Source organism: Vanessa atalanta, chromosome 28, assembly GCF_905147765.1.
Source record: "Vanessa atalanta chromosome 28, ilVanAtal1.2, whole genome shotgun sequence".
Taxonomy (NCBI): domain Eukaryota; kingdom Metazoa; phylum Arthropoda; class Insecta; order Lepidoptera; family Nymphalidae; genus Vanessa; species Vanessa atalanta.
Window position 1 is genome coordinate 688,337 of NC_061898.1, and position 15,078 is coordinate 703,414.

General features: G+C 36.6%; 1 protein-coding gene across 9 annotated transcripts in view; it reads left to right on the forward strand.

Moving 5' to 3' along the window:
- The window catches only part of LOC125074886 (protein hu-li tai shao), an 88,497-nt gene that overhangs the window by 21,980 nt on the left and 51,439 nt on the right, over positions 1 to 15,078 (forward strand). For all 9 annotated transcript variants that reach the window (XM_047686356.1, XM_047686355.1, XM_047686360.1 and 6 more), the window contains exon 2: positions 4,030 to 4,083. The gene's annotated coding sequence lies outside the window, so the exon portion shown is untranslated. The remainder of the gene's footprint in view (positions 1 to 4,029; positions 4,084 to 15,078) is intronic.

Here is a 15,078-nt window from a genome sequence, read left to right on the forward strand (position 1 = left end):
ACATAATGTATCTCTAACGTTGAAATAGAGTAACTACTGAGTTTTTTGTCGGTTCATCGCACTAGAATCTATACACTGAATCTGTGCGGTGGTAGCTTGACATTTAATACAATTCTATAAAATGGGAGCCTATTTTAATTACAGAAATACATTATACAGCCGATATGGCCCAATGGTTGCGACGTGAGAATCTGTATCGACTATTGTGGGTTCAAATTCCGGCACATACCACTTTGTTGTGCAAAACGGTGTTTACAATTTATCTCGTACTCTAAGGTGGGAGAAATTGCATTTGCCTGATGCTTACGTGCCGTATTTCCCTCCTTTGAAGTTGAAATTTCCATGAATCGTTATAAATATATATATAATTATATATATATATATATAGATTTGTATGTGTTGGTGTATGTCTTGGTCAATTATACAAAATTGTTCACGATTGTAATGTCTGTACACAATTATTTGATTGCATTCGAGTGATTCGACACGTGCCGTTAACGACGTCTGATACGTCATTCGTCTGCCGTTATGTGTTTATCGTCGGACGTTTCGTTCGCTATTATCTCCTAAACAACAATATAAATTTATCGTTCTAAACGTTTCTTCATGTTGATTGTTGCTGTTTGAAGACTTGTTTGGATTTTAATACCCCAAGTAGAAGTAAAAGGCCCTCAACTATGGCCCCGCTGTCTTTTTTATGCGGGTACCACCTACTTGACAAAATTTGTGTGAATTAGAGCACCTTGGAGAGTATGTTTCTAGTAGTTGACTTTAGTAAAGTAATAAGGCTGTTCTCTTTTAAAAAGCCGAGTTGATGAATTGCTTTTTTTAATTCTAACACAAAAATATCTAAATAAAATAATATCGCGAGTAAATAAGAATCAGCTAAAGACAAATGGCGTTACTAATGGTAAACCCACACTAATGTAAGAACCCAATTTAAAACTTCAACGAAAGAGTGTGGGTGTAACCGGAATGGTGGAATTATATGGTGTGGGTACTTGTTATTTTTTAATTGGCACCTTTGCCGGGAGGCACGGTTTGGAAGACTGTCCACTATGGCGTCAATGCTCAGTTTATTACTGTGTACGCGATAGATAAGTTGACTGTATTGGGATGAATAAAAAGGACGGTTGGTACCTCGTAATCCGGGTTCATACTCTTGAAGACACTTTCGTCTTGAGATTCTATAGGTCTTCATACACGAGCCAATGGGCGGGTGATATTATTTGTAGGATAGACCAAGGATAATAGTTCGTTACACTAGCTTACTTTAACGATAAACAGAGAAGTACGTCATGCGTCAAAATCATACCAATTATTGTTAAAAGTACTTATTTAATATAGTTATATATAACACATTTAGTCGCTTAGGTAAGTAACCACTTAACCGAGATGTTATTTCCCTTATTTATCTTCCCACCCTTCGAATCGGACGCTAAGCGAAGTGTTGCTTCTTGGCGGTAGTGTTTGTGATGATTGAGATGCCTACCTGGACCGGCTTGCACAAGTTCTTCTAATGTGATATTTACAGGCCGTTTATGATTAAAGAAAACTTTGGAACGTATTAAATCTATACTTATACTTAATATTATAAATGTAAGTAACTTTGTCTGTCTGTCGCTCTTTCACTGCCGAAACAATGAACCGAATTTGATGAAATTTGGTACGAAGCGAACTTGAACGCCAAGAAAGGACATAGGTTACTTTTTGGGCTAACACATGACAACCGGCGAAGGCGAAGCCGCAGACGGCAACTAGTATAATATAAAAGCGAAAGGTATTAAGTCCAAATGATTAATAGTTGATATTGTTTCTTATTAAACTTTTATAATATATATCCATATACCACTGCCTCCCTTCTAATGGATCGTGGTCGTTGACCCGGTTACGTCACGCTCCCATTGTTCGCCGCCATGTTTAATTAGCCGATAGGGTTATCAGTTCGATGTCCGATTTGTGTATTTTGTTACTGATTTTATTGCTTTCTTATTACTGTTACGGAATTATAGTAAAGCATTGTTTATTTATGTATTTTTTTGAAAAATATATGATACTAGTTAACGCCTACGGCTTCACATCAGTATGACTGCCTCGTCCAGTGGCTAGATATAAGGCCGCAGATACTAAGGGTTCATACCTCAAGTCGGACCGATAAAATAATATCGAGTTTTTCAGTAATAGTTCCGAATCTGGCATTCGGCAGTGTGTTCAATCCCGTGGCTCGCAAAACATAAATCCGTTGGTCCCGCGCCCGATATCTCCGGTCGTGTCGGACTTGCCCTCCCATTGGGTTACGAGAGTGAGGGTATAGACATAGCACCTGTGTTTGCGCGCAGATATGCACTGTAATATGTCCTGCGTAGTCAGTAATCGTAATCGATCAGGACGACATTACTGTTACCCCAACGACTGTTAACTGTAAAAAACGATGTTACGGTAATCAATGAATTTAAAAAAGAATCAAAATTAACTGTTTAACGAAAGGGGGGGGGGCGGAATGATCGCTTGGAAGGGTTTATTTTTTTTCGTAACGATTTATGCCGGTTCACTCTACTGTAAGCCATGTTAAAAGACTTTAACGGTTTTTAAAGGGCTTAAAATACCTATACATATGTATTAACCACTCCTTACATAGCTAATGTGCCACCAACCTTGGAAAGTATAACATGTCCCTTGTGCCTGTAGTTAAACTGGCTCACTCACTTTTCAAACCACGTAACAACAATACTGAGTTTTTTTTTTCATTTTTATGTAGTTACAATGGAATAGGCGTTTGTCTTCCATCTCACCTGATGGAAAGTGTAGATGAAGATGGTACACGCCCATCCAAAAGAAACCTGTTCACTCTACTCTTAAAGGCTCCAGAGTACTCAGGCAGGTCGTTCCAAATCTTGGCGACTCTTACCAAAAACGAGATGTCAAACCGTTTAGTTAGTATATGACTGAATATCTTATGAGTGCGTGGTACCTACCCAGACGCGTTTTCAAATGACATGAAATTTAAGACATTACCCTTCCCGGCTTCACCGTAATCGGTTAAAACTTAACACCAATAAATCGCGAAGTACACGTTAACTTATTACTAATCAGTCGTTAAAAGTTATGTTAATTAACTAGTTTTAATGAGAACAAGACGAAGCGAGGCAAAACCGTGATACTATCGAAGTGGGTCGAGCGAGAGTGTATCAAATCAAATCAAATCAATTTTATTCAAGTAAACTTCACAACGAAGCGTTTTTGAATCGTCGATATTAAAAAACTGCCACCGTTTCGGAAAGCAGCCTCTAGCGAGTAGAAACGGCAAGAAACTTGCATGGTAGCTCTTTTCAAATAAACAGATTTACAACCCTGTTTTTTTTTACAATAATTATTGTCCTGTGATGGAACTCGAGCCGTTTTTTTCTAAAAAGTACTCTTTTAATGAATAATAAGATTAATTTATTAATTTAGTCTTAATAAACTTTTTGAATTTCGTAAATGGTAAATTGGTTACATTTCCCGGTATCTTATTATATATGCGTATACCATTGCCCAAAAACGTTCTCTGTACCGTATGCAAACGGAAAGTAGGGGTAACAAGTTTATGCTTATTTCTTGTATTAATAGTATATATATCAGCTTTCATTGAATACTTTTGTATATTCTTCTGTATGAACATTATATTATCATAAATATATTGTGAAGCAGCCGTTAATACACCTAATCTATAATCATCTAATGGCCAGCTAATAGCCCACCGTTGGGTAAAGGTTAGCTTAAGACACGATTTAAGGAAATCTACGCACGAAGGTCACCAAATTTGACGTTTCTTCAATGGCGTCTATACTGGTTTTGATCTCTTCCAGTATTCAGCTAACTTGTACTCTAATCTGTGAACTGTCATTACCTTCATTGTAAATAAACTAATAGCTCTCATTGTGTACAATTTTATATATATTCAAATCACAGACAGACGTTTGTGAATATGTTTTTTTTTTTATATGTACAGTACAGAATGAAGTCTTAAAAGTATTTTAATTGTTACAGATCGTGTATGACTCCAAGGTGTCAACTGTAATCTGTTTCATCACGAGTAACTAAGTGAGTACTGAAAAATTATTTTTAATATGTAAAAAGTACTAAAAAAACGAACAAGAGTTAAATAGTATTCTGTCAAAATGGTTTTCAACGACAACGGACATAGAAACTATTATATAAACATAACGCGACCCTCATTAAGGTTAAAATGAACACGCTATAGAGCAATTATTATGTCATTAAACACGTCCGCCCCCGTTGAGAGTCAAGCGTGGAATGAGCGTTCAGCGTTCAGTTTGTTAATTTTAAATTTGGAATAGGGTTACCCGGTATTGTGACGTGTCTATAAAAGAGCAATGTTTGAGGGTAATTTCGGGTGTATGTTTTGGGTGGTATTAAAGTGGATCTATTGTTATATTTTTTATTGTACTCAGTAACATTGTAAAGGATTTGAATTGTTTTTGAGAAAGTCAAAATTTTAAGGTGATGATAAGTGGTAACTTCTGGCCGGTCTATTTAAAAAGCACCAGACAACCTTTTAAAATGTTTGGAGAGAATACAAAAAATGTATTGTATTCAAAACGACGACCTCCTTGGTCGAGTGGTGTGTACACCGGTATTCATGGGTACGCTACTTCGAGGTCCCGGGTTCGATTCCCGGCCGAGTCGATGTAGAAAAAGTTCATTAGTTTTCTATGTTGTCTTGGGTCTGAGTGTTTGTGGTACCGTCGTTACTTCTGATTTTCCATAACGTAAGTGCTTTAGCTACTTACATTGGGATCAGAGTAATGTATGTGAAGTTGTCCAATATTTATTTATTTATTTAAATTGGGGCTCGTTTTTTTGAGGAGATCGCTTTGACAATGCTGCACCAATACTGGTTGATTGATGTAAACATGGCAGATCCATCCGATACATGGAATTTTTCACACGATGTTTTCCTTACCAGCCCAGCACGAGAATTATTATAAAAGCAAATATAACGCACGGAAATTTCGGTTAAGATGCATGAGTTCAGTTTCATAACTAAACGACAGAATATGTTAAATGTTTTAACATTGAGTGAAGATATTAAAATTACTCCGATATATGTTTCGTTTAGAGATCACAGCATCCCATTTCCAATTGGCAACATCCTGTACGCAGAAACCTTCGCCGTACTTCCGCTTAATGATGTAATAATCCGTTATATATGTCAAGGTTCGTGATCACCGACGTGGATGTATGTTTGGTATACTTAACGCGAACGAATGTCTGTCTGTGTCTGTTTCGGATTATCTGACTTTTTTTTTAGAAATGGTAAAAGGAGAGAATTACTACGGAACAGTTTGATTTTACTTGTAGTATTATTTGGTGTAAGGTATAATCACAAAATAATTTAGTTCATACATAAATGTTTTTTTATTTTTCCGATTCGTGTTTTGAACCTAAGACCAACAGATATGCAGCCTTATATCGACTAGACAAATGAAAAACGTATCAAATAGTTAAATATATAAATCGCAGCGAGCACCGTACTGAAATTATATATTCCATCTTGCAACTTCCCGTCCCCAATTGGCGGCGTCCGTGTCCGGAACCCGTCATTGGGGTTCCGTCAGGTGTGACTGCGGTAGTCGTTTTTGTTTTTTTTTTTTTTTTTAATTCTGTATGACTTTTGATATTAAACCGTTTTGTGTGCGGTATCACGTGTACAAAATCGTGTTATCTTGTTGTTGTGTTCACCTGTCTCTGTGTCAGACACAGTGCAAATAAACAAACATTTGACCTTGATATGACGCGATGTCATTGGTCGAGGGTTTGTATAGTCTGAGATGGCCCAGTGGTTAGAACGCGAGCATCTTAACCGATGATTTCGGGTTCAAACCCAGGCAGGCACCACTGAATTTTCATGTGCTTAATTTGTGTTTATAATTTATCTCGTGCTCGGCGGTGAAGGAAAACATCGTGAGGAAACCTGCATGTGTCTAATTTCAACGAAATTCTGTCACATGTGTATTCCGCCAACCCGCATTGGAGCAGCGTGGTGGAATATGCTCCAAACCTTCTCCTCAAAGGGAGAGGAGGCCTTTAGCCCAGCCGTGGGAAAATTTACATGGGAAAACGTGTTCTAGAGTGGAGACCGCGTCTCGGCAAACGTAGTGTAGGACGTCCTCAGGCACGGTGGAGTGACGATTTGCGCAAGACGGCTGGCAGGAGCTGGATGCGAGTTGCCGAAGATAGACCACAGTGGCGTGCATTTGGAGAGGCCTATGTCCAGCAGTGGACGAATGCGGGCTGATGTGTGTGTGTGTGTGTGAATCTTAGTCTCGTAAACGATAAAAACAATTATTACTACGTTTGTTATTTATTACTAAAAAGTATAAATTAAATATACGTTAAATATATCTTATATTAAATGTAAACGTCTTTATTCACATCAATATTTCTCATCGTAAAGATATAATTATACTTAATAAAATTAATTGCTTCTGTTTAAGATGAAGGTATGAATTGGTGATGATGATGAGTTTGTATGGAAATTTGTTATTTGTGGGATATTCCTTAGTCTGTTATGTACTCTTTCACGCAAAACTACTGATTGAACTTTAATGAAACTTTAGAATAATATAGCTTATACATTAGAATAACACATAGGCTTTAATTTACAAAGATATTATGTGCATTATACATTCCAACCAAACCCTAAAACGCGAGCAAAGCTGCGGGCGAAAGCTGGTAAGAAATAAACGTCAAAAGCCGCACGAAGGTGAGGAAGCCCAGCTGTGGTACGTTCGACTGTTGCTTATACTTTACAAATATTCCCTCTTGACTATACAAACGATACTGATATGTAAACAAAGTCGTCTCGCAATGAACGTAGAAAGTTTAAGTAAATAATAACTTTCACATTGTACGCTGTTTCAAATGACTCGACGATTACCAGTTAAAAATCATACTCGAACTTGTAATTAAGAACCATTGTTTTATATACGAAATTTCGTGTCCGTGCTGTCGACCGTTGAGGAGTTCTGTGGCTTGGAGCCGATCATGAAAACTAGACCGAAGCTCCAATTAATAATATATTTAGTGTAAAGCGTGTAATGCAGTTCTGTAAAATGACTATTCAACTGCAAAAGCCTACTCGAATAAAGTAAGTTTTCATTTTGATGTAATGTATTATTGGAAACAGAATTACAGTGACCCTTTTTAAAGAATTACTTAATATTCCTTGACGAGCTCCGTGGTCGAGTAGTGTGTACAACGGTTTTCACTTCGCGGTCCCGAGTTCGATTCCCGGCCGAGTCGATGTAGAAAAAGTTCATTCGTTTTCTATGTTGTCTTGGGTCTGGGTGTATGTAGTACCGTCGTTACTTCTGATTTTCCATGACACAAGTGCTTTGGCTACTAACATTGGGATCAGAGTAATGTATGTGATGTTGTCCATTATTTATATATTTCTATTTACCGCTCAAATTGAGCTTAAAGCTGTGCGCTAGGAGGGGAGGGACAATAGCACCAGAAATCGGTATCGAACCTGGGACTTCTTAAACCGCTTGTCCAAGTCTGTTTGATAATTATGTCATTAAAATCGCAATAGTCTGCAATAAAGCAACGATCTCATTTTGATTATATAACAGTTCAATACGGCCATTGGTAATATCGAAATCTGCAACCAACGCCCACGCATACCTTGTAAGGGCCGTGAGTCATCGGGTCGACGGCCTGCGCGCGCGCAGCCTAAAGATTGCTTCGACCTGATTTACGAGTCTCTTACTGTGTAATGCGTAAATAGTAGGCATGGTGTGTTAATACGTAACTTGGAGTGCTTGGATGGTATTGAAATTGTTATGGAATTTGGAGGTGTGTGGGGGGAGGAGGTGTAGTTGCTTTGAGTATATTTTATGATGTGCGTTGTATCAAGTAATTTATCAATAGCTTTATATACAAATGAAATCTATGTGAGACTGCTTGAAATTTCCTCCGGGATAGAAAATGAATCGCTGTTTTCCGTTACTATTATGAGTTTTTTAGAATTTTTATTATAATATTTAATATTTCGATATATAATACAAATTTAACGCAAATGAAGCAGCGGGATGCAGCTAATCTATACTAATGTCATAGATATGAAAGCAACTTCGTCTGCTACCTCTTCACGCTTAATCCGCTGAACCGATTTAGATGAAATTTGTTATGAAGATAGTTTGAGTTTGGCAAGCATGGTTACTTGTTCAAATCACGCCACATAGTGGGTGACGGCTTGTGTGCTATACGTAGTTTAATAAATTTTACGCCGGTAAAGCTGCACATTCAGCTAAAAGTTCAGGTTGAGTTAAATTGTGAACATGAATTAAAATTTAACCCTCCTGTTATCATTTTTAAGAACCTAATTAAACATACCACTGTTTTCTGCGATAGATATTCGGCGCAAAATATTGTGTGGTACTTTTATTTTTAATCTAGGCCAATACACGTTATTTAGATAACAATTCGACCAGATCGTATAAACAGACGCACTTACGTCTGTACTTGATACTAGTTTATGTGCGGCGTTATTACCTTGAAAATGTTATATCTAAACGTTTCATTTGAAATTTATAAAAATAGCAGTTATATATGTATGTAACTCGAGTTGGAAATCAAACAGGTGGTTTTTTTAAGCGCTGTAAGAAATATTAACCATTCCTTTATACTTCGACAATGTGCCACCAACATTGGGAGTTTAGATGTTATGTTTCGACTGTTGTTGCACTGGCTCACTCATCAATCAAATTGTAACACAACCACACTAAGTATTGCTGTTTGGTGGAAGAATATTTGGTTAGTGGGTGGTTCCTACCCAGACGGAAGGCCTCCTACCAAGTAATGGTCGTAAAAGTGTCTATCGGGTACCGCGTGTTTGAATACCACACCAATATTTTGGTATACTTATTAATACAGAGTAACAGACGACATTAGTTCCACTGATTAAAAGGCTGGGCAAAGAAACCGTTGATGAGACCGTGTTGGTCGACGTGAAGGTTGACCGGTGCTGTGGATATCTGACCTGAACCCACTCATTGGTTAAGTTCCACGTGCTCTACTTCTGTTCACTGATCATAAATCATATCATAATTTTTTCCTTGTTAGGACTTATGACTCTATATTAGACACGTAACTAAAAGAGGGATGAGCGTGAGCGTAGAGGGAGGGAGGGTAAGGGGACGACCTAAGAAGACATGGATGGAGTTTGTTAGGAGGTATATGATCAGATGACGAATACTAAAGCAGAATGGAAGGAAAGATATTCTGCGCCCCCCCAAATTAGATTGGGACACGGGTAGGGAATAGAAGAAAAGGTAACTGGTTATCCTAAACGGAGTTAAAAAAAAATGTAAATTTTTAATGAAAGTTTTTATGTTTTCAAGGAATATAGAAACATTTATTATTTATTATATCTGAGCTTGTCCGTTTAACTTACGACTGATGTAATTCAATCCCAATAATTCAGTCTAGATAATTTGTATGTCTAGACCTAGAGTAATCCGATCTAGGTCATATGTTTAGATTATTGACTATATCAAATTTACATAGATGACGCATGCGCAATGTCGAGGACTTATTCTCTCTGTCAATAACGCTGGTGGCACGAAAAATTAGTCCTCCAGACCGGATTTTGATACATAGGACAATATTTATTTTTAGATATTTTTATTACAACCGGCAATCTTTATAAGGTTCTTTGATCTTTTGATTGTACGTGAAACCGTCGTTCCTGTGTTCGTAGCTGTTCTGTAAGAGCGAACACGTGACGCTACGTCCGATCAATTTACGATAACGATCGATTAATGATGCTATGACTTTAATGATTTTAACATTTAAAGGATATACATACGTATCTCTTCACGAATGACTTATAAGTTAGGTATTACAGAATAGTGCTGATAAGTCTCCAAACGTGATTGATTGCCATTCCATTGGACTATGTTGGGAGGGGTGGGATTTGTATTGAGAATAAAATTTGTACAAACTTTGAATCGTTATCTTGGTGGGTATTTCAGCCACTGATCAGATATTCTCATCCATGAGAGTGATGATGAGTGGACCCAGTGTTACTCTATCATATTATCTAGGTTTTGAAAGCCACGAATGAATCTCGTGGCTGATAATCGGCCGAGAGTGTTTTTTTTTTAAAGATTAAGAAGACTAAAATAATGAGACATAGTATTATGTTAATTACAGTTCATTGAACTAGACCTAACCTCGGAATGGTACAAGGATAAGTCGATTAACGCCTGACTCAGTGCGGGTTCGGTTCTCGGCTGCTAATTGTTGTAATGAGGTCAACTCTGGCCGAATGCCAGCGAATCAATGGGTCTTTGTGGAGTTGAGCCAAGCTTGAATAGAGCTCGGAAAGTACGCCCTGAATAAAGTTTTATTGTTGTGACTAATTTCAACACCAGAGATTAATACAATGCTGTACTTTTATTATGATGTATGATATTTTTTCAAATGGAAATTGAGACGCGACGTGGAAACAAATGTCAATGTTTTATTAATATAAGAAATAATTCATATCTTAGCGCGTTGTGAGCGGCTTGTGTTAGTCGTAAAATAATTTGTAGTGTGTCTGCTTGTCGATAGATGTCGCTACGTGTTTTTTGAATCGCGCTATCAACTATGAACTTATGATATTGTATAAGGCGTGTTTAAGTTTTATATCAATGTATATTAGATATCGATATAATTCAAATTTAGATTTCCAAATCGCCCAATTATATCATTCGTTTTGTATGATTTAAGTTCAATATAATGTCTTTAATCTATACATATAATAAAATTGGAGTGTCTGTTTGTAATATTAAAATAACCGCGCTTTACTAAATGCATATGTATGTATACACGGTACATAGACCAAAATAACATTTTTTACAATTTTTGTCTGTCTGTCTATCTGTCTGTTTGTTCCGGCTAATCTCTGGAACGGCTGAACGGAATTCGACGGGACTTTCACTGGCATATAGCGGATGTAATAAGGAGTAACTTAGGCTACTTTTATTTTAGAATTATATGTAAAATAAAAATAAAATCACGCTACAATATCCATGTGCATTATGCGTTTTGAACGTCTGCGAAGCTGTTGTCGGACATTGGGAAGCAAAACTAAAGTGGATATAAGTAGTTGAGTGGAATAGTGTTTTATTATAAATAAAGATATATCATTCGAGAACTGTAATTAGTAACGTACGAGCGCCATTTTTTCGCAAATCCATAATGAATGTCGTAGATTGTTCGCTTCCGATGTCGCATTAATCCGTAATGTCAAATATTATTTTCAAATTTGTCTCTTGTGTTTAGGACGTTTGAAACAGATTATGTATACTCTTTAATTATAAGCTTGGAATTAAATGGGACCCTTGCGTGCTTGGAAAAATTGCGTGCGTCACAATCATTACATATACAGGCCATAATTGTTAGACATTTATCTAAATATATATGTATGCTATCCGTCATCGTAACGAAAAAAAAATATATGTAAAAAAATTAAATATAATTTTCTATACCAGAATTATAGAGATGAAAAAAACCATTGAATTGCCCATTGTGTAATAAACGAAGCACTTAAAGATGGCGACACTCAGACATTTGACTTTGGCTTTCGGTTCGTCCATGGGGTAAGGGTTCATTGAACTCGTATCGATTTTTTTTTATTACACTATTTGTGCGTAGATGTAGATGTTAATTCACTATGGGCATGTTATTTTTACGCATGGGTGATTTTTTCATCTGCATTACAACAAGCAAAGATATTTTCATTTAGAATTCGGATGTGTAAGGCCGTGATGGCTCAGTGGTTACGAGGTTTGAATCGTAACCGATGATTCTGAGTATTTCACTGATAGCACGACTGAGTTAATGTGCTTATTTTGTTTATTGATAATTGTATCTCGTGATCGGTATACATCGTGGTGAGACCAGCACGTAGCGAATCTGTAAGATCCGAACCTTTTTATCAAAAGGGAGCGAAGGCACTTGCCCAGTAGTGGGACATTGACAGTCCGTTTCTTTTAATGTCATATTTCCAATGAGATGCAAATCCTTTGAATACAGTCACCTCTTACTTCCCCTTAACACCGGAATTCTACAACCATGTACTACATATACATAGATATACGAAAATTCTTAAATAAATTATATGTTCCATTTTTATACGTAAGATAAGAACGCAAATGCTAGAATTTAATCCTACAATCTCAAGATGGTAGACAAACTTCCTTCCGCTTACGATCAGCTGTTGGGAAATGGTTTTAAAATTTTATGTAAAGCTGTTAGTTTGAATACTGGTTATGAGTTTTATCCGAGTAGTTCGCTTTCGTATTTACACAACCGATGGTACATGGGCGGGGTATTAAAAGGTTATTGGGTATGTTTGTCGAAAGTAAAATTTTCCAAGTGGTTCATTAATCTTGTTAATATTGAAGCCGGACTAACATACACAGACCGCTATATTCCAGAAGTATTTCTTAAGCAAGGACTTATAACATTAACAGCCTGTAAATTTCCCACTGCTGGGCTAAAGCCTCCTCTCCATTTGAGGAGAAGGTTTGGAGCATATTCCACCACGCTGCTCCAGTGCTGGTTGCTGGAATACACATGTGGCAGAATTTCGTTGAAATTAGACACATGCAGGTTTTGATGATGTTTTCCTTACCGAGAACGATATGAATTATAAAGAGAAATTAAGCACATGAAAATTCAGTGGTTCTTGCCTGGGTTTGCACCCGAAATCATCGGTAAAGATGCACGCGTTCTGACCACTGGGCCATCTCGGTTCATTTGACTTGCATTGGAAGCAAGGACTTGATTGTTTATATTCTACCATTTTAGACTTAAAGCAATTGAAAGTTCAGTTGTGTTACGTCGTTCACTCTTGCAAGAGTAGCTGTAATTATGGGTCAGTCTTTTGATACGGCTCTTGTGATCTTTCTCCAGGGACTTCTACTGATCGCGTTGCGAGAACTTTAGGGATGCTCTGTTACGGATGTCTGTGATAAAAGTTCAAACTATTTTTCATCATAATCGATGCGAATGTTTAACCTTGAAACCGTCTAATTCATTTATCAGTTCTGATCTTTATTTATTATATGCCTTATGTTAACTGTTTCAGATTAACAAACTACTTTGTTACCTACCTTTTTCTATTTTCAAACTTCTGCTATACAAGACATTTTTCTGTACCGACGTCTTTGTACGCCATTTTGTTTTGTCTCTTTGTTGAGGCAAATGGCTGGCGTAATTTCAGCGTTTTCAACAAAACAGCGGTCCGCCTTCGGGTGGTTTTACTCGAGACTTTTTCAAGACGTTAAACCTTTACTGTTTTTTAGTTAAACCTTGACTTCGTCTGACTGTAATGAATGCTTGGTAGTTATTTTGTATTATATAAAAGTAGAGTTATAAGCCGTATATAATTATTTGCGGTTGATTGATAACGTTGTATTATATAAATAATTATCAACTGTAATGAAATACACATGAACGATCAACGTATGTTAATGTACCGAAGCTGGCGTAGATCTTATTCCACAATGCTTTGTCGATGTTCTTCTTCATCACCGAGCACGAGGTACATTATATATGATTATTGGTATTAAAGATTCATGTACCTTAACCCACTGGGTCACCTCGACTCGCACTAAGCTACTAAACGCGAATGTTAACTTTAACGCAATAAAAATTGAGACATGAATATGACTATGAATCTCTCGAGATCTCTTGAGGTCACTCGCTGCGTTGTAAATCTGTTACAGTAGAGCTATTCTATTCTCTCTTTAAACATTGTTTAAAGTGATTTGCGACATGGTATTCCATGAAGCGAATTATTCTGACGCTTAAAGGTTACACGCATCCAAAATTGTGTATCACTGTTAGTCTTTCATATTTCACGATGTGAGTTCTTACTGAACAGTACTGCAGATTATAAAAATCGCAGAAGAAATAAATTCACAACGACAACCATAATGGCTATTCAGCCATTCCAACTCAGAGGAAAAAAAAATTAATTCCAGTCTGAAGGACTCTAAAACGTCTAGGTATTCATGTTTTTAATTTACCCTCAAAACAACCCTTGGCAAAGCAAACCGATGCAAATGTTTGTACCCTCAGTAATTAAGAGATTTCAAAAGTGTAGATCTTATGTTCTTCGTGATAAAGATCATATTTCAATAGCAACGTGTAGCTATTGACATATTCATGTATAATTTATTTAAGTACTTACAGTAGTTTGTACGGACTCTAAGGTTATGGGATTCTGTGGTTTATTATTTACGGGATAAAGTTCATTATCCTGCGTAGTTCTTGTTTAAATTGGTCTTGTTTTTATGAAATTCAATGATAGTTGCATTTTGAGTCTTATGTGTTTTTAAACAATTGTTAATTGGTATTGTATGTTATTTTATTGTCTCTGTGTCAGTGTTAAATAAAACAAAATGAAATGCTATCCTTCAAAATATAATACTGATTTTTATTAAAATGGATTAATTTGAGGAAATCAGGTTAATTCCAAAAAAACATACTTTAATTGATTACAACATGAAAAAAAAAGATAGCCAAATACATAAACATCCGGTAGTAGTAGCAGGCGAGTAAAATATGGCCATGGTAAGTCCCATTTCGGGCGCCATGTTGTCGGGGTCGATGTCGAATACAAAGCATTGGCTGGCGTCTCGTGGAAAAATGTGGCGAAGGGTGATATGGAGCGGGTTTTCGAAGAACTGAAATTTTGCGTGCAATTAGTTCTAGGGTTTTATAAGCGGAAATCGTGGTGTTTGGTAATGCGATACGTCGTGATGGATTGGCGTGTGTATTATTGCGTGTTTGCTGAGTTTTATGGATGATAACGTTTCAAAGAATTTGATTCATTTTATGACCGTTATCAACCTTTAATTTCTGCTTATAATTTATCGTAGAATTTTTTTGAATGAAATAACGAAACAAAACTTATAACTAAAATCTTTGATTGGTTTATAATGTCTATCGCTCAAAAACGTTGTTGTTATAAACGATTATTTTATAGAGCATATTAATGAACGTTGAATA